Source organism: Bos javanicus, chromosome 22 (genome assembly GCF_032452875.1).
Source record: "Bos javanicus breed banteng chromosome 22, ARS-OSU_banteng_1.0, whole genome shotgun sequence".
Classification (NCBI taxonomy): Eukaryota; Metazoa; Chordata; class Mammalia; order Artiodactyla; family Bovidae; genus Bos; species Bos javanicus.
Genome location: NC_083889.1, coordinates 4,406,960 through 4,426,581, shown reverse-complemented (window position 1 = coordinate 4,426,581; position 19,622 = coordinate 4,406,960). Strand labels below are relative to the sequence as shown.

Sequence of the window (19,622 nt, the reverse complement as noted above, 5' to 3'; positions counted from 1 at the left end):
GTGGTAGTTTGAGCATTCTTTGGCATTGCCTTTCTTTGGGATTAGAATTAAAACCGACCTTTCCAGTCCTGTGGCCACTGCTGAGTTTTCCAAATTTGCTGGCATATTGAGTGCAGCACTTTCACGGCATCATCTTTCAGAATTTGAAATAGCTCAACTGGAATTCCATCACCTCTACTAGCTTTGTTCGTAGTGATGCTTTCTAAGGCCCACTTGACTTCACATTCCATGATGTCTGGCTCTAGGTGAGTGATCACACCATCGTGATTGTCTGGGTCGTGAAGATCTTTTTTGTACAGTTCTTCCAGTTTAGGTCAACAAGCTACAACTTGCCATGCCAACTCAACAAGGATATATAAAACTATACCCAACCACGGAAAATATCAGGCACCCTTAGATGGACACCACTATAAGGACTCTGAGGTTTGAGACTAGCAGAGGAGGAGGCCCAACGCCCCTCGGTGTTCCAGCTCAGCAGGAAGTAGCCAGAGAGACCTCGACTCCCCTATTCCCAAAGAATTGGGCCTCCCATCTCTTGGGGGGGGGATGCTACGTAGTTAGAATAGGAAGAATCAGTCTAAGATGGCAGTGTCTAAAAGATAAAGAAGAACTTCTCTGTAGCTCAGACTGTAAAGAATCTGCCTGCAATGCAGGAGAACTGGGTTTGATCCCTGGGTCAGGAAGATCCTCTGGAGAAGGGAAGAGCAACCCACTCCAGTATTCTTGCCTGGAGAATCCCCATGGACAGAGGAGCCTGGTGGGCTACAGTCCATGAGGTTGCAAAGAGTCAGACATGACTGAGAAACTCACATTACATCACACTGTCAACATTAGCAGTCTTGCAATCTCCTAAGTAGAATAGTATCAGCAATATTCCTAAAGTTTAACTCTATCTGACCTTTATTATTTGGTAAAATTGGGTGGGAAAGGTAAAAATTAAAGGGTCAATTCTATTCAAAAGAAATTAATGCCCATGAACGGTACACCAGAGGAAAAACAGACTTAAGAAATGGCACACATACATAGAAAAGAATATGTATGAAATATATAAAATTTGTCCAAAAGGCAAAGTGTATAATTTTGGATGTTCTGCTGGATTTTATCAATAATATGAGCTTTCTTGGAATGAAGCCCTTTGACACAATTTGTTAACCTTTTGTGCATCCAAATATTATGTGTGTTTTCATGATCATATTACATGCAGAGTAAACAAGGGAAAAAATTTATAAACAACTGCCAAACGAGGTATACATTTATTACAGTTATAGGAATTCCAATGTGAGAGGAATTGCAGATGCCAGGAAAACTCTGAGAAGTGTACACAGGAGGCCAGAAACGCCACTGGAGAAATAACTGGGGCAGGAGTCTGGGGGGCAAGGCAGAAGGTCATGTCCCTGTAGATGGGGCAGAGTGAGCAGAGCGTTGGGGCTGGATGGAGTTTCACGGGGGAAGCTCCTGGAGATAAGCTGAGAGGTGAGGCAGAAGCTTTTGAGTTATCAAGTTAAGGACTTTTTTTTGTTTGTTTTGAAGTTAGTTGATTTATAATGTTGAGTTAGTTTCCGGTGCAGAGCAAAGTGATTCGGTTATATTCAAAAAACTAAGACCATGGATTCCAGTCCCATCACTTCATGGCAAACAGAAGGGGGAAAAAAAAAAAAGTAACACAATGAAGCTATGAGCCATGCCATGCAGAGTTGCCCTAAAAGAGATGAAACCAGTTAATCCTAAAGGAAATCAACTCCGAATATTCATCAGAAGGACTGATGCTGAAACTCCAGTGCTTTGGCCACTTGATGCAAAGAGCCAACTCATTGGAAAAGACCCTGATGCTGGGAAAGATTGAGGGCAGGAGGAGAAGGGGACGACAGAGGATGAGATGGTTGGATGGCATCACTGCCTCAATGGACATGAGTTTGAACAAACTCCAGGAGATAGGGAAGGACAGGGAAGCCTGGTATGCTGTACTCCATGGGGTTGTAGAGTCAGACACAACTTAGCAACTGAACAACAAAATATATACTTATATATGTATACTTATATATGTATATACATACACATATTAGATATGGCTTCTCTGATAGCTCAGTTGGTAAAGAATCTGCCTGCAATGCAGGAGACCCTGGTTTGATTCCTAGGTCGGGAAGATCCACTGGAGAAGGGATAGGCTCTCCACTCCAGTATTATTGGGCTTCCTTTGTGGCTCAGCTGGTAAAGAATCCTAAAGAATCCACCTGTAATGCAGGAGACCTGTGTTCGATCCCTGGGAGTATGTGTGTGTGTGTGTGTGTGTGTGTGTGTGTATATATATATATAATTTTTTCAGATTCTTTTTTATAGGTTATTAGAAAATATCACATATATTTATTGTGCTACACAGTAGGACCTTGTTGTTTTTTATTTTTTATATAATAGTGTGTATTTATTAACTCCTAATTTATCCCTCTATGCATTTCCCCCTGTAATCATAAGTTGGTTTTCTATGTCTGTGACTCTACTTATTTTACATATAAGTTTATTTGTATCATTTTTTTAAGATTCAAGTTCTATGTGATATTGCATTTGTCTTTCTCTATCTGGCTTACTTTAGTTAGTATGACCATCTCTAGGTTCATCCATGTTGCTGCCAATGGCATTATTTCATTCTTTCTTATGGCTGAGTAATATTCCATTGTGTGTATGTACCACATCTTCTTTACCCCTTCCTCTGTCAATGGACATATAGGTGGCATCTGTGTCTTGGCTATTGTAAACAGTGCTGCAGTAAACACTGGGGTGCATGTATCTTTTTGAATTGTGGTTTTCTCTGGATATATGCCCAGGAGTGTATTGCTGGATCATATAGCATCTCTATTTGAAGATGTTTTCAAAAGCACATTCCATCTGGGGTGCTCTAAAATTATTTTATGATTCAAATTTAAAAAAGAATATTTTCAAAGGGACATACATTCCTAGGAAACACAGAGAAGATGCACATTTTCCTGCATTGATACAGATGGTGAAGCAGAGCAGGACTGATGTCGAGGGCATGAGACTATGCATTACTGGAGCCCCGAGCCTGGGAAACTTCACTCGATTTAAAGCTCTGCTGTTACTGTCAATACATTTTAAACCAGGGGGTCTTCTATTTTTAATTTTCACTAGGACCCACCAATTACATAGCTGGTCCTGCTAAGACAAGAAAGCGCAGGAAATTAACTTGACATAATATTCACATATCAGATGCCCAGTGGATCCACATACTGTTATTTGGAAGAACATCTGAAGAGTGACTCTTGTGTCCAAATGCAAAAGTAAAACTTTAAGCTTAATAATATCCAATTTTAGTCAATAAAAACAAAAATGGCATTTTGTTCAATGTTTAATCACAGTGGCAACTACAAACTGGCACTTGCCATCTAACTCCACAAGATTTAGATCAGGCGCTGCTGCAGCTGCGGACTTTCAGACACCCCTGAAAGGAGTTCAGGGTGAAGAGCAGAAATGAGACGCCCTATGCTGGAAGAAAAACGGACAGGCTAAGTCTTCAGATAGTTAGTTTCAGGAATTGATGTTATTAGCCCGATGCTATCTCCTCATATCTACAAAAGCACTGAAATCTGTCATGGAGATGACTGCTCCTTGTGACTAGGAAAATCTGCAAAAAATGTATGCTTGATAACATACGCTGCCCCTTCACCAAGATCACATTTATACCTTCCCCTCTACATCTTTGGCGCAGTGTCCCAGAGCTACCTGAGGTGCTGTTCCTGGGCTGCTCTCCTCAATTTGCCCCCCAATAAAACTTAACTTGCAGCTCTCACATTATTTTTATTTAACTCAACAACAGATTTCCTGAAATTAGAGGATATTTGGATTAGAAAGACAAGATGAATGATTCCCCATTCCAAATATTGAAGAGCAGCTAAGTACAATTTTGCTAACTCATTCACATTTTCTTTCCAGGAGAATGTTTCACATCTTCCAACTTGTTATTTTTATTTTTTTTCTTTTAAGTAGGAAACTTCCATTTCTAGGAACAAAAGAATTCAAATTCTGCTTTCTCTCTGCCCACAGGACCAACTCTCCATTGTCTCTTAGGGAAGATAACCTTCCCTCCAAGCAGAGACATGAATGGGAGAGGAAATGTAAGCCCTTAATTACTACAGATGTTACTTTATGGAATTTTTATTCCAGGAGAGCACCAGAATGAAAAGCTTATGCCCCAGGGCCCCGTCCCTGCTCAATCTCTCTCCAGGTACCCATCTAGATAAAAGGCAGTTAAGAATCTAAAGCTTGCTTGCCAGAGTCCTACAAATCAGACCCTTCCTCTTTGTCTTGAAAATGACATGGAATTCTAAATGAACACTGAAACTGGATGGGGGTTAGTTGTGTGCGAGCTTGCTAATGCCACATAATAAGACTCGGGGACTGCAGAGGAAGTCAGAGAAGAAAGTCAGGGGCCTTCATCCAGTCCACCCAGCTGGTTTGAAAGGCTCACATCTCCCCTTCTGGATGCTAGTATGATCGTCTTTTCTCGAGACTGTTTTACAGCACCATCAAGCCAGGTGGGGCTGCTGGTGAACGCAAGACAGCATCACAGAGTGCTCACTCTGATTTAACTGAGTGAATGTCTGCAGGAGTCTTTAGAGACTCTTGTCTCTGAAAGAATAAATGCAATAAAGGTCTGTTTTCTGTAGCTGCCGGTACTGAGTGTCAAACCATGTTGTGCGGCACCACCCAGAAGTGACAATTTCATTTTTATACACAGGGCACATTTTAACAAGGCAAAGTCTTCCCAGCAAAGACGACCATTGAGGAGCTGTGGAGTGGAGAGGTCCAGAGTGAGACCCACGAGCTCCAGGGGAGGGACTGCATTTGAAGGGCCACTTTAGGGAAAATGTGCCCATTTTCTTCTCCAGTTTCACTGTTAGCCTATTTGAAATGCCAGCCCAAGCCATCTGCGATCTGGCATGTGCTCCACTTGAAACTGACCCGAGCCTTATCAAGTGGGTCTGAAAAGGCAGCATGCCAGATAAAGCCACCTGACCAGGACCCCTTTGGATGGGCCACTGCATCCATTCTTTCTAGGTGGTACCTGAACCCTCTCACATCCCTCAGAAGAGTTCGAGTGCCAGCCAACCATTCACCCGTCAATGCATTAATTAGGTTCCTACAAGGCTCCAATCATGGTACAAAGCCTCAGGGTTTTCTGTTAGGTCTGATGTTTAAATAGAAACACACATTGAAGGTCCTGTTTGACATTCTTTCTTGTCTCCGTGCCTAGGAACCTGGCTTGATTCATTTGAAATGCTCCACCGAATTGTGACTTCGAGAAAATTTCTTTTTTAACAACATCTATTAAGACGTGCTCATTTCACAGCCAATGCAATCCTCACAGGCAGATTACATCCGATGAGAGCCTGCTTCAATATCAGGGCCAGACTTAACACATAGAGGTGGAAAAGCATAGTATAAAATCATCTTCAGCCTATCTGTCTCACATCCATGGAGAATCTCTCAGTTTATTATTTTTAAGCAATAAGCACGATTATGCACGCAGTTAAGACAAATTCACGCTGTTGTTTATGATGGTTAATGAGAGGCTTCCACTATTGTGAATTTTTGTGGTTTTGCAATCACAAGATTTGTACAAGTTATTGGCGACTTAGACTCATACAGCTTTGCAAGCCAATCACCTTTGCTTCCAGTAAGATTTACGGAAAGGGTCAACATGAAAAGATTTTTGGAAAAAAGCAAATTATGTCATTGGCTTCTTAAACCCTGGTAACAGAAGAAAGCATAGTGAGTTTCAGGAAGAAAGAGGGGTGAAGGAGTTGAATTTCCTTCTGTTTTTGCAATTTGTTTTCTTCCTTTGAGGTACTTGACATCCTTAAGAGACAAAAGTCATAAATGTCAAGTCGTGCACAGACTAGCCTTCCTGTCTCTTCTCTTTGAGGGAATTCTGACACCTTGGTGGCTCCTTGCACATTCCTCTTATGGAATGGAGCTGTGGACAACATTTGGCTCATGAAAACCCACTCCGAAGTCTTAAAATCACATATATTCAGGACTAGAAACAGCCTCATATATCAACTTTTACATGACACAGAGGAAGAAGGTGGTGACTTCTCTAAAGTCCAGTTGTTGGATGAGTCTCCAAAGGAACTTTGGCCCTTGAGGCTCAGTCCAATGGCTTGTTTGGAAGAAATGGGGCTCCATGGCTGGCCTGTCATCCCTCCTGATTTCCTGCACTGATCTGCTTTTATCTTGTTGAAGCTGGGTGGGTCCTGCCATCCCCATGTCATGCAGCCACCAATGACCAGAGCAGGTGTTCTTAGAAATGGAAATTATACCTTGAGCTGATATAATGAGAAGGGCACTTCATTGCTGCAGTATTCTTTCCAAAACTCAGACATAACATGGATCCCATCATGAAATAAACATCGCAGGAACCTAGATCTGGAGACACTTTTCAGGATACCTTGCTGGGACTACTCATGGAAGACAAGGAAAGTCTGAGATGCTGTCAGAGACCAGAGTAGACTGATGAAAAAGACAAGTGCAAGATGGTGCCAGGGACCAGATTCTAGAGCAGAAAGGGGATTAGCAGTGGAAAAATGGGTGAAATTCATATAAACTCTGGAGTTCAGTTAATAACACTGTAGTGATGTCAGTTTATTAATTCTGACAAATATGGTAATGCAAAGTGTTGACAATGGGAAAAACTGGATACGGGGTATATAAAACCTGTGTATGCGCTTTGTAAAGAGCTCTTTCTGTACGCTCTTTCTATAAAACTAAATTTATTCCCAACTTTGAAAAGGCTTATTTTAAAACTGACTGTATATTAAAATGATTAGTTGTTGTTCAGTTATTCAGTCAGGTCCAACTCTTTGTGTGTGACTCCATGGACTGCAGCATGCTAGGCTTCCCTGTCCTTCACTATCTCCTGGAGGTTACTCAAAATCATATTCATTGAATTGGTGATGCCATCTAACAATCTTATCCTCTGTGGATCCCTTAAAATGATTAGGGAACTATATTTTCTTTTTCTAGATACCAATGTTTGGGACCCAGTCCTGGAGTTTCTGGCTTAATTGCTTTGGTGTGAAATCCAGGGACAAATTTTCCAAAGCTACCCAGGTGATCCCAGTATGCAGCCAGGGTTAAAAAAGACTATTCTGAAGTTCTGCATCAGGTCACCCCCAACTGGAGACCATGGGCCAAATCCAGCCCTCACATAGATTTGCTTGGGCTGCAAAGAGTTTCAGAAAAATTTGAAATGACTCACAACATCTAAAGATTGAGAGAATTGACCAAAAATTTGAATGCCTCATTCCTCTTTCAAGAGAAAGGAAAAGAGGAAAAAAGAGATGTTTTCTGTGTGGCAACTATAGCATAGCAAAAATAAATTTGGTCTCTGTCCTGGGTTCCTAGCATAGGACTCCTACAGTTCTGGGGACTTCCTGAGTGATAGAAACGTCTTCTGCTACTCACAATGAACCACTTTCGACCATAACTGAGTTTGTGTTAATAAGATGACTCAAGGTGAAACCCCTAGATAGTGTTAGGACAGGGCTGGACAACAGACAGACCTAATAATTAGAGGGCTAGAGCTTTGGGGCCCATCCTTCAATGTCTGGGGATGGCTGAGGGGCTAGAGTTTTGAGTTCAACCATCAACAATGAAATCAGATTGATTATACTCTTTGCAGCCAAAGATGGAGAAGCTTTATGCTATCAGCAAAAATAAGACCGGGAGCTGAATGGGGCTCAGATCATGAACTCCTTATTGCCAAAATCAGACTTAAATTGAAGAAAGCAGAGAAAACCACTAGACCATTCATGTTTAACCTAAATCAAATCCCTTACAATTATATAGTACAAGTGACAGATAGATTTAAGAGATTAGATCTGATAGAGTACCTGAAGAACTATGGACGGAGGTTCGTGACATTGTACAGGAGGCAGGGATCAAGACCATCCCCAAGAAAAATAAATGCAAAAAGGCAAAATGGTTGTCTGAGGAGGCCTTACAAATACCTGTGCAAAGAAGAGAAGTGAAAGGCAAAGGAGAAAAGAAAGATAAACCCATTTGAATGTAGAGTTCCAAAGAATAGCAAAGAGAGATAAGAAGGCCTTCCTCAGTGATCAATGCAAAGAAATAGAAGAAAACAATAGAATGGGAAAGACTAGAGATCTCTTCTGGACAAGGAAATGGCAACCCACTCCAGTGTTCTTGCCTGGAGAACCCCAGGGACAGGGGAGCCTATTGGGGTCATCTATGGGGTCATCTATGGGGCCATCTATGGGGTCACACAGAGTCGGACACGACTGAAGCAACTTAGCAGCAGCAGCAGCAGAGATCTCTTCAAGAAAATTAGAGATACTAAGGGAATATTTCATGCAAAAATGGGCACAATAAAGGATAGAAATGGTAAGGACCTAAAAGAAGCAGAAGCTATTAAGAAGAGGTGGCAGGAATACACTGATGAGCTATACAAAAAACATCTTTATGACCCAGATAACCATGATGGGGTGATCACTCACCTAGAGCCAGACATCCTGGAATGTGAAGTCAAGTGGGCCTTAGGAAGTATCACTATGAACAAAACTACTGGAGGTGATGAAATTCCAGTTGAGCTATTTCAAATCCAAAAAGATGATGCTGTGAAAGTGCTGCACTCAATATGCCAGCAAATTTGGAAAACTCAGCAGTGGCCACAGGACTGGAAAAGGTCAGTTTTCATTCCAATCCCAAAGAAAGGCAATGCCGAAGAATGCTCAAACTACCGCACAATTGCACTCATCTCACATGCTAGTAAAATAATGCTCAAAATTCTCCAAGCCAGGCTTTAGCAATATGTGAACCATGAACTTCCTGATGTTCAAGCTGGTTTTAGAAAAGGCAGAGGAACCAGAGATCAAATTGCCAACATCTGTTGGATCATCAAAAAGGCAACAAAGTTCCAGAAGAACACCTACTTCTGCTTTATTGAATATGCCAAAGCTTTTGACTTTGGTCAAACTTTGACTTTGTTGTGGATCACAACACCCTATGGAAAATTCTTCAAGAGATGGGAATACCACCTTACCTGCCTCCTAAGAAATCTGTATGCAGGTCAAGAATCAACAGTTAGTACTGGACATGGACAATGGACTGGTTCCAAATTGGGAAAGGTGTATGTCAAGGCTGTACATTGTCACCCTGCTTATTTAACTTATATGCAGAATACATCATGCAAAATCCTGGGCTGGAAGAAGCACAAACTGGAATCAAGATTGCCAAGGGAAATATCAATAACCTCAGATATGCAGATGACACCACCCTTATGGCAGAAAGTGAAGAAGAATAAAAAGCCTCTTGATGAAAATGAAAGAGGAGAGTGAAAAAGTTGGCTTAAAACTCAACATTCAGCAAACAAAGATCATGGCATCTGGTTCCATCACTTCATGGCAAATACATGGGGAAACAATGGAAACAGTGACAGAATTTATTTTGGGGGGCTCCAAAATCACTGAAGATGGTGACTGCAGCCATGAAATTAAAAGACGCTTGCTTCTTGGAAGAAAATCTATGACCAACGTAGACTGCAAACTAAAAAGCAGAAACATTACTTTGCCAACAAAAGTCTGTCTAGTGAAAGCTATGGTTTTGCCAGGAGCCATGCATGGATGTGAGCGTTGGACTATAAAGAAAGCTGAGCGCTGAAGAATTGACACTTTTGGACTGTGGTGTTGGAGAAGACTCTTGAAAGTCCCTTGGACTTCAAGGAGATCAAACCGCTCCATCTTAAAGGAAATCAATCCTGAATATTCCTTTTAAGGACTGATGCTGAAGCTGAAACTCCAACACTTTGGCCATCTGATGCAAAGAACTGACTCATTGGAAATGACCCTGATTCTGGGAAAGATTGAGGGCAGGAGGAAAAGGGGACGACAGAGGATGAGATGGTTGGATGGCATCATCAACTCCATGCACATGAATTTGAGTGAGCTGCTGCTGCTGCTGCTGCTAAGTCGCTTCAGTCGTGTCCGATTCTGTGCGACCCCATAGATGGCAGCCCACCAGGCTCCCCCATCCCTGGGATTCTCCAGGTAGGAACACTGGAGTGGGTTGCCATTTCCTTCTCCAATGCATGAAAGTGAAAAGTGAAAGGGAAGTCGCCCAGTTGTGTCCGACTCTTAGCAACCCCATGGACTGCAGCCCACCAGGCTCCTCTGTCCATGGGATTTTCCAGGCAAGAGTACTGGAGTGGGGTGCCATTGCCTTCTCCAGAGCTAGCAATGGTCAATGATTCAATCCAATTGTGTTTGTGTGATAAGACCTCCATAGACACCACTGAACAGGGTTTGCAGAGCTTACAGGCTGATGGACACATTGCTGTGTTGGGAAGGTGGGACACCAGAGAGGGCAGAGAATCTCTGAGTCACTTCTCCCCTCCCCACTCCCTCTTGCCCATGCATCTTTTCCTTTTGGCTGCTCCTGAGCTGTACATTTTCTGAAATACAAGCAAATATTTAAGTGTTTCCCCATGTTCTTTGGATAGTTGCAGTGAATTTTCAAGCTGAGGAGTTTCAAGGGAACCCCTGAATTTGTGGTGGGCAGGGCAGACATGTGGGTTGTCTGATACCCTATTTGTGGTTGTTTGAAGTGGGGTGCATCTTGTGGACTGAGCCCTTGAACCTGTGCAGTCTGATAACTCTGAGTAGTTAGGGTTAAAATGGAAATGGATTAGACACTCAGTTGGCATAAGAGAACTAGATAACTGGTGTGGGAAAATGATATGGTGTTGATGTAAAAAAAAATCCACATATTTGTTGTCAGAAATGAAGTCGGAAAAAACAAACATGACTGCATAGTTACTCTAGTTTGAGCAGTTGCTTTTTCTTTTTTCTTTTTTTTTTTTGCCTTTAGTTATTTATTTTTTTACTTTACTTTTTCTAAACAGAGCCAGGCAGTTTGCCATGGCTCCAATCTGAAGGAGGAGTAGCAGGTTGTATTTATTGCTGAACTTGCGCTGTTTTCCATTTTTATATTTTAACAGTGGTGTCAAGGGGACTCATCCATGTGTACTGATGTTTCTCTCTAGCCCTCCCCCGTGTCTTCCCTGCTCTGCCCTATGCCCCAAAGAAATGGCATTTCCACGGACCACATTATCTTTACGCGGTAACTTGATGGCTTGTAGTGACGTCACCACTGGACGCCCGGTGGAAACAGAGGTCCGGCTGGTCCTGCTCATCCTTTCTGTTCTGGTACCACATCTGTCTGGCAGGGGTTACATCCCTCCCTGTCTACGGTGCCTCCAGGCGGTCCCCCCGCAAGGCCCTGGATCTCCCTGGACTCGGGGCACATGCCTCCACCTGTTTTCTTCTCTCTGGGGGGCAAAGGCTTGCTCCTGTTCATCGCTGGGTATCTCAGCTTCCCTTCATCAGTTCCCTTAGCTCTGTCACCCCTCTGTAAAGACTCCTCTACATCAGGATCTTCAGTTAGGTTATTTGGAATGAAACTCTGTTGCCAGCCAGCACACTGATGGCTACCTCGTAAAACCATAAGCGATCAGGAACAAAGTTATACATGAGGCCATGTCTTTCAAGGTAAGTGGGAGGAAGACATGTTTACTCACACTTAGTCTGGGAGCTGCTTATTCCAGAATACCTGCCTGCCCCCCGGCCACATCCTTGTCTGGATGCATCATAATCTAAATTTATCTTTTCACCATATATTACCAATGTTTTCAAAAGAAACGTGGTGAAGAGAATGGAAAAACAATCAATTCAAAACCAAAATTGAGATAAAGAAGGAATTGATAAGTAGTATGTTCAGGTCTCATCATTCAGTGCAACTGGAATGTATTATCACTTTTGATCAGTCTCTGAGCTGTAGCCATATTTCATTACTAGGTATTACTATCTGTTACATATCTATTCTTTTTTTCTCTGCTCCTTTTTTTTTTTTTTTTGCTTTTTTTCTCTTTCCTAAACATGCAGAACTTGGCCTGACCTTGACTATCCTCCCTTTCCTTTTCTGGGATGGAGCTTTCCTCTCGGGCTCCACCAGGGACTCTCATGCTGGTTCCTTCTCATCATCTGCATCTTGGGTTAAACCTCTCTCCTCAGAGGGCTTTCTTGTCCTTGACTTCAAGCCTCTTATTTTTTTCCACACTCCCTATAGCACCCATATGCTTTATTTTGTTTTTGTAACACTATTGTTGATATTCATCACTTGATATTTTATATTGGATGAATACTCATTGGGTCCCCAAATCCAGCAGAATGCCAGTCAGTGAAAGGAGATTTTTGTGTGTGTGTGTGTATATCTCTAATGATCACATGTGGAATAATTACTGGCATATTGGAGAAGGCAATGGCTACCCACTCCAGTATTCTTGCCTGGAGAATCCCATGGACAGAAGAGCCTGCCAGGCTACAGTCCACGGGGTCACAAAGAGTTGGACATGACCGAGCAACTAACACTTTCACACTGGTATATTAGTAGTACCCACATATTTAATGGGTGAACTGAATGAATGTATAAATGAACGCATTTTACATATCAGGAAGGGAAGCTAGAGAGTTTAACAGGCCCAAGGACACAAATAGGCAGAACAGAACAAAGATGCAAGCGGAGTGATTTCTGACCATAAAGCCACGTGTATAACCGCACTTCATGGGTGGTATTGTTGTTTATCTGCTAAGTCGTGTCTGACCCTTTTGTGACCCCATGGACTGTGCCTGCCAGGCTCCTCTGTCCATGGGATTTTCCAGGTAAGAATACTGGAGTGGATTGCCATTTCCTTCTCCAGGGGATCTTCCTGACCCAAGGCTCAAACCCAAGTCTTCTGCATTGAGAGGCAGAGTCTTTACCACTGAGCCACCAGGGAAGCACTCATGTTAGGATGCTCCAGCTCACAGAAAGCTGAGCATGTAGGAAAGATATTAAATAAAGGAGGGTCACACACGTCTTCCAAACGGTATTGCAAAGTGCTTCTCTTTATCGACTGGAAACTAACAGCCTCCCTGAAATCCCACAACCTTCGGGGTCCAAGAGTGCCTGTCATGGTTTGTACTTAGAGCAGGTAGAGGGTGAAGAGATCTTACAGTCCCTGAGCACAAGGAACGGCCCCCATTTCCAACTCCAAGGTAACAAAGTTCTCCAATTTTAGTCTCACAGGGTAAATAATACTCAGAAGCCTTCTCCCATTCCACCAACTCTGTCTTGGGAATAACGTCATTCTAGCTTCAGCATAATAAAACAAGAAACTGTATGGTTTTTCTCCTTCTCTAAGTTTTTATAAAATCATGTATGCAGCAAGATGGAAGCCCAGAGATTATCCAGTGCAATTTAAGCCATTTGTTTATTTAGTTGATAGAGTGATTGGTTTGGGTTTTGAAACCTAGAGACCAAATAAATGGAAAAGTAAGGACAGTGTTTTGGCTTCTTTAGCGATGACCATGATTTTCTGATGTTAAAAGACAGAAAGACAGAGGCAATGTGAAGACAGAGATGAAGACAAGCACATAAAACAAGAGTAGAGATAAAGAAGCTAGAGGGTGGACCAGGGGGTTTCTCCTCCTTGGATCACATCTGCTGGCAATTGAGAGAGGAATTAAAATTACCAAAAGGAATAACAGTCCTCCTTCTTTTCAACCTCAGCAAACACAATTCTAACCTGTTTCTGTGCAAACACAGCTGTAGTTTGGAGGTTAGTAATCACTAAGTTTACATTTTAGAGATTTTCTCTGCTCAAACTTGATTTCCTAGTTCCATGCATTTCAGAGAATGATGGTGAATGAATTGCCAAAACAGCAAGGGAGAAATATTAACACAAAGATATAATTAAAGTAGATAGAATCAAAACATATCCCAGACAATAAAATCACATTTAGATAAGCTTGATGGTAATTTTAAAGCATCATAGAGTTGCCTAAAAAGACAGTATTAGCATTTGCCTTGTACTTTTAAAAAATTTCTTTATTTTCTTTATCAGTGGGAAAAGATAGGGAGTAAGCAGTATCAGGGAGAGGAAAATAAGTGAACAAAATTGCAATGATAATTAAAGTAATTAAAAGAAACTACAAAAACAATATTTTAATCCATTTATCCTGATTTTTAATAGTCAGGCTGATATTTGTCTTCCTATAACCATGATTTTTTTTTTAACTTAGTGAAAGGAAGGAAGAACTGAAATGATTTACTTGTAAAACTTGCCCGTTTGGTAGGAAGCGATAGAACACAGGGTTGCCCAGATGTTAAAAGTCATTCAAACAAAACTCCATAAGAATCAAATTAAGAGGACTGAGAGAGGTGAAAAAAAACTGCAAAATAGAAAGGTCTCTGTGCTCAGCAGTCTCTCACGCTCTCTAGCTCACGAGGGAACAGTAAAGGCACTCCTTAAAGAGGGTCTATGTTCCCAGATGTTGAAGCTGGATTAATTGTGAACATTCACTCCTCATCCCTTCTCCATTTTGGGTCACTCTTTCCTGGCCCCTCATAACACTCTTTCAATGTGATTTTTGTTAGACAAATGGTCTCATGTTTCTGGAAATGGGAAATGGATAACGTGAACACACAGTCCTGTCCCTCTAGACCCGGGCTGATTTATGCTCAGATCCTCATGCTGGAAGGCAAGGTAGCCTGTTGGCACCGCCAGCTCTGCAGCAGTGGCTCTCGACTGTCTGACTATCCGCATTCCCACCATAAACTTTTGTTTGTAGGAGTTTATGACTTGGCTATAAAACGCTGCCTGCAGCGGGGTGGATCTTACAAAATTGTTTTATGTTACAAGAATGGAAAAACAAAATAATAAAATAAAATAAAAGGTCTGTAATTTCAGACACTATCTAGTGCTTCTGGAACTTTAAAAAGCCTGTAATTGTGCTGTCTCTGCACCCTGCTGGTGTTCAAATCAGTGCTTTGAAGTCCAGTGGTTTAAATATAAAACGAAGATACCACCTTTACTTTGAAGAAGTGATTTTCAAAGAAGATGAATGTATAGCTTGCAAGTAAAATAATAATGAGGGGTTTTCTTTCGAGTCGAAGGAATTTCAGGATCTCAAGAACTTCTGGAGAAAGGTGCATGGAAACATATACACTACCATATGTAAAGTAGACAGCCAGTGGGAATTTGTTGACTGACTCAGGGAACTCGGACTGAGGCTCTGTGACAACCTAAAGAGGTGGGAAAGGGTGGGAGGGAGTTTCAAAACGGAGGGCACATATGTTTACCTATGGCTGATTCACGTTGCCATATAGCAGAACCAACACAATATTGTAAAGCAATTATCCTTCAATTAAAAATAAATAAATTAAGAAAAAAAGAACCACATATGGAATTTTGTCCCAAGATAGAAGTGTAAAAAAAAAATCCCTGAGCTCACTTCCTCCTAGACGCACACCAAAATAACTATAAGCCCTGTGATTTTGAGAACATGGGCTTTTGTTCATTTGTACCTGAACCTATAGGTAGGTTCTCCCGTCTATCTTCTGTAAGATTTTATATAGGATTTTAACTTCTCTTGCCCTCATTTTTTCTATAATTATAAAATGTGAATAATAATAAACAACCAATAATTAACTCAAAATATCAAACCAAAAAAAACAGAAGGAACCAGAAGGAAACAGGAGGGACAGAGTCATGACATAGTCCAGAACCGTGCCCATCTGTGGGCACGGATAACCTTAAATAAGACGGCAATTACAACTGCAGAAGTTCTTCCCAAGGAGCAAGCAGTCCGAAGCCCAGATTAGACTCCCCAAGCTGGAGCTCACAGAACATCTGGGTTTGAAGGCCAGCGGGGCTTGCTTTTAGAGCATACAGAGGGCTGCAGGAAATAGAGACTCCACTCTTAAAGGGAGCACACACAATTTCACACACACCAGGAACCAGGGCTGAAGCAGTCATTTGAAAGGAGCCTCAGTCAGACCCAACCCCTGATCTTGGAGCATCCCCTGGAGAGACAGGAGGCAACTGCGCCGCCCCCTGTGGATACAGAAGCCGGGAGCTCTTTGTGCCTTAATAACACTGGTGCTGCAATGTGCCGTAGTGGAAGCCTCTCTCTAGTATATTAGCCTCAGGACTCAGCTCTCTCCCAACTCACCAGCCTGTTGGCAGCAGTACTGGGAGCCCGACTAACTGGGATGGGACACAGCCCCATCCACCAGCAAACAGGCGCTGCAAGAACCTCTGAGCCCACAGCCACACCTGGACATATCCCCATCTAAATGAGATCCTGGGGCCCAGTGCTTCACACTAACACACAGGGACTAGATCTGGAATCCCTAAGAACCAGCAGCCAGGGACTCTGCTATCCAGCCTGGCATATCAGAGGGCAGGCATCAGTCCCAGGACAACCGACAAAGCCCTGCCGCCTGCTATGGCAGGACTCACCCACCCATTAGCAGGTCAGCGCCAGTCCAGGCCCACAGACCAGCAGGCCAACACAGGCTTCAGGACCCTCCACACCCCACAGCAAGCTCTCTCAGAAACCACACCTGGGCCCTACGGCCAGACCCCAGGACACGGCTCTGCCCACCGGTGAGATGGCATGGCCATCAGACCTGGCTTCACTTGCTGCTTCCCGGGTGGTGAGAGTGGTAAAGAACTTGGCTGCCAATGTAGAAGACATACAAGACAGATGTGGGTTCAATCCCTGGATCAGGAAGTTCCCCTGGAAGAGGAAATGGCAACCCACTCCAGTATTCTTGCCTGGAGAATCCCATGGACAGAGGAGGCTGGTGGGCTACAGTGCATGGGATCACAAAAAGTCAGACGCACTGAATGACTAACACTTTAACTTTCTTTCACTCACTGGTAGGCAGGCACCAGTCTGGGATCCCTGGACCCTGCCTTCACCCATCAGGGAGCCAGCGCTAGCCCCAGGACCCCATTGGGTTCTGCCACTGGCCACCTCATGACCCATCCCTGCCATCCAGCAGCCTCTCTAAAGAGCAGGGCCTGACGATCACCTGGACTGGGTCCAGCCGTGACTACCAGACCACCCACAGGATGTCTCCTGCAAGGCTGGGAAACACAACCAACCCACCAGATACACAGAATTAAAATAGCAATTTAAGAAAAATCAGGCAACAGAGGAACATATTCCAACTGAAGGAACAAGATGAAACCCAGAAGAAAAATTAAGTGGATATCTACCTGAGAAACAGTTCAAGGTAATGTTTGCAAAGATTATCAAAGAGCTTGGGAGACAATTAATACTGTTAAAATCACTCTGCATCCTAAGGCAATCTACAGATTCAATGCAATCCCTATCAAAATATCAATAACAATTTTCACAAAAATAGGACAGATAATTTTAAATTTTTTATGGATGCATAAAAGACCCCAAATAGCCAAAACAATCTTGAGAATGAAGAATAGATCTGGAAGGTATCATGTTCCCTGACTTCAGGCTATAGTACAAAACTACAGAAATCAAAACAGTGAGGTACTGGCATAAAAACAGATACATAGATCAGTGGGGCAGAATAGAGCCCAGAGGTAAATTCACACACTAATGGTCAGTTCACCTACAGTTGTGCTGGGAAACCCGAATAGCTGCATGTAAGAAAAAATGAAATTAGAAAATTTTCTCACACCATATACAAAATGTATTAGAGCCCTAAATGTAAGGCCAGAAACCATGAAAAGTCCTAGAAGAAAACACAGAATACTCTTTGATGTAAATCACAGCTTTTTTTTTTTTTGGATAATTCTAAGACAAAGGAAATAATAGCAAAATTAAAAAATGGGGCTGAATTAAACTTAAAAGATTTACACAGGAAAGGAAACCATTGACAAAAAGACAACCTTCTGTATGGAAGAAAATATTTGCAACTGATATGGCTGATAAGAGCTTAATATCCAAAACATACAAATTCAATATTAAAAAAAACCCTCAATATCTAAAAACTGAACTACTAGATTTTAAAATGGACACAAGTCCTGGATAGACATTTTTCACAAAAAGATGTAGAGATGGGCAATAAACAAATGAGAAGATGCTCCATACCAGAAATCAGCAGAGAATTGGAAATCAAAACCGCAATGTGACATTACCTCACATCTGTGAGGATGGCTATCATCAAAGAACACAAATAGCAAATGTTGGCAAGATGTGGAGCAAAGGGAACTCTGTGCACTACTGTGGGCATGTCAGTTGGTACACACACGGAAAAACAGAATGAAAATTCCTCAAAACCTACAAACAGAAATACCATGTGATCCAGCAATCCCATTCATATATATACATCAGAAGAAAGCAAAAACATTATTTCAAAAAGATACATGCGCCCACATGTTCATAGTAGTGTTTTTTTGATGACCAAGGCATATAAAGGACTATGTGTCCATCAACAATAGATGAATAAAGATGTGTGTGTGTATATATAGATAAACACTTTTGTATTAAGTTCATTTATTTTTTACTTGTAGTTGGCTTACATTGTTATATTAATCTCTGCTACACAGCAAAGTGACTCAGTTTTACACATATATACATTCTTTTTTAAATGTTCTTTTCCATTATGGTTTATTCCAGGAGACTGGATTATGAATTGTGTGTATATAATGGGTGGATCCTAGTTCAATCTGACTGATGGGAAGACACTAAGAAGAGACTAAGAACACACACAAAGGGCAGATTATGTGAAGATACAGGAAAAGAAGACCATCTATTAATACAAAACGCAGAGAGGAAACCAACCCCTACTGCCACCTTGATCTTGAACTTCTAGCCTCTAGAATTGAGAGAAAATATGTGTCTGTTGTTTAAAGCCACCTAGTCTGTTGAATTCTGCTATGACTGTCTGAACAAACAAATATATTCATGCTGCTGCTGCTAAGTCACTTCAGTCGTGTCCGACTCTGTGCAACCCCAGAGACGGCAGCCCACCAGGCTCCCCCGTCCCTGGGATTCTCCAGGCAAGAACACTGGAGTGGGTTGCCATTTCCTTCTCCAATGCATGAGAGTGAAAAGTGAAAGCGAAGTCGCTCAGTTGTGACTGACTCTTTGCGACCCCATGGACTGTAGCCCACCAGGCTCCTCCATCCATGGGATTTTCTAGGCAAGAGTGCTGGAGTGGGGTGCCATTGCCTTCTCCAAATATATATTCATACTTTGTACCAAAAATCTTTTGCTTAAAAAAATTTAAAAAAGACATAGATCTTCTTGGAAAAGGTGTTCACTTGATGAATTTGAAACGTTTCTTTCTCAGCAGGAGCACACACTGATTTGTTAGAGAGAGGTTTGGGGGGGACAGGGATACGCTGTGTGAAGTGGAGCATAGCAGGCATTCAGTGAATCCTGCAATGCCAGGCCTCCAAGAGCAGCTGGTACCGTCTCCAAGAATGATTACATTGGCAAATTTCAGAGACCCAGGCAGTCCGATTAGCTCTGCCTTGACCATTAAAATCAACAGTTAATAATGTTCTGAAAACTTGAAAGCCTCATGAATATATTCAAGTCTGGGAGATGTTCTTCGTTCTGCTGACTTCTCTTCAAATCATAAGACATGCATCCGGTAGAGGTCTCCCAGGCTAGTATGTGTAGAACAGTGTGTAGACATTAAGACTTGGTCCATGACCTCCAGGAAGTCAAGGTAGAGATTAGTTAACAATTGTGTTTTCTTATCTTTCCAAGTGT

The 19,622-nt window shown here is 42.2% G+C and overlaps 1 protein-coding gene across 8 annotated transcripts in view; it reads right to left on the bottom strand.

The window, feature by feature from the left end:
- The window catches only part of RBMS3 (RNA binding motif single stranded interacting protein 3), an 809,718-nt gene that overhangs the window by 282,935 nt on the left and 507,161 nt on the right, over positions 1–19,622 (bottom strand). The window lies entirely within an intron of this gene.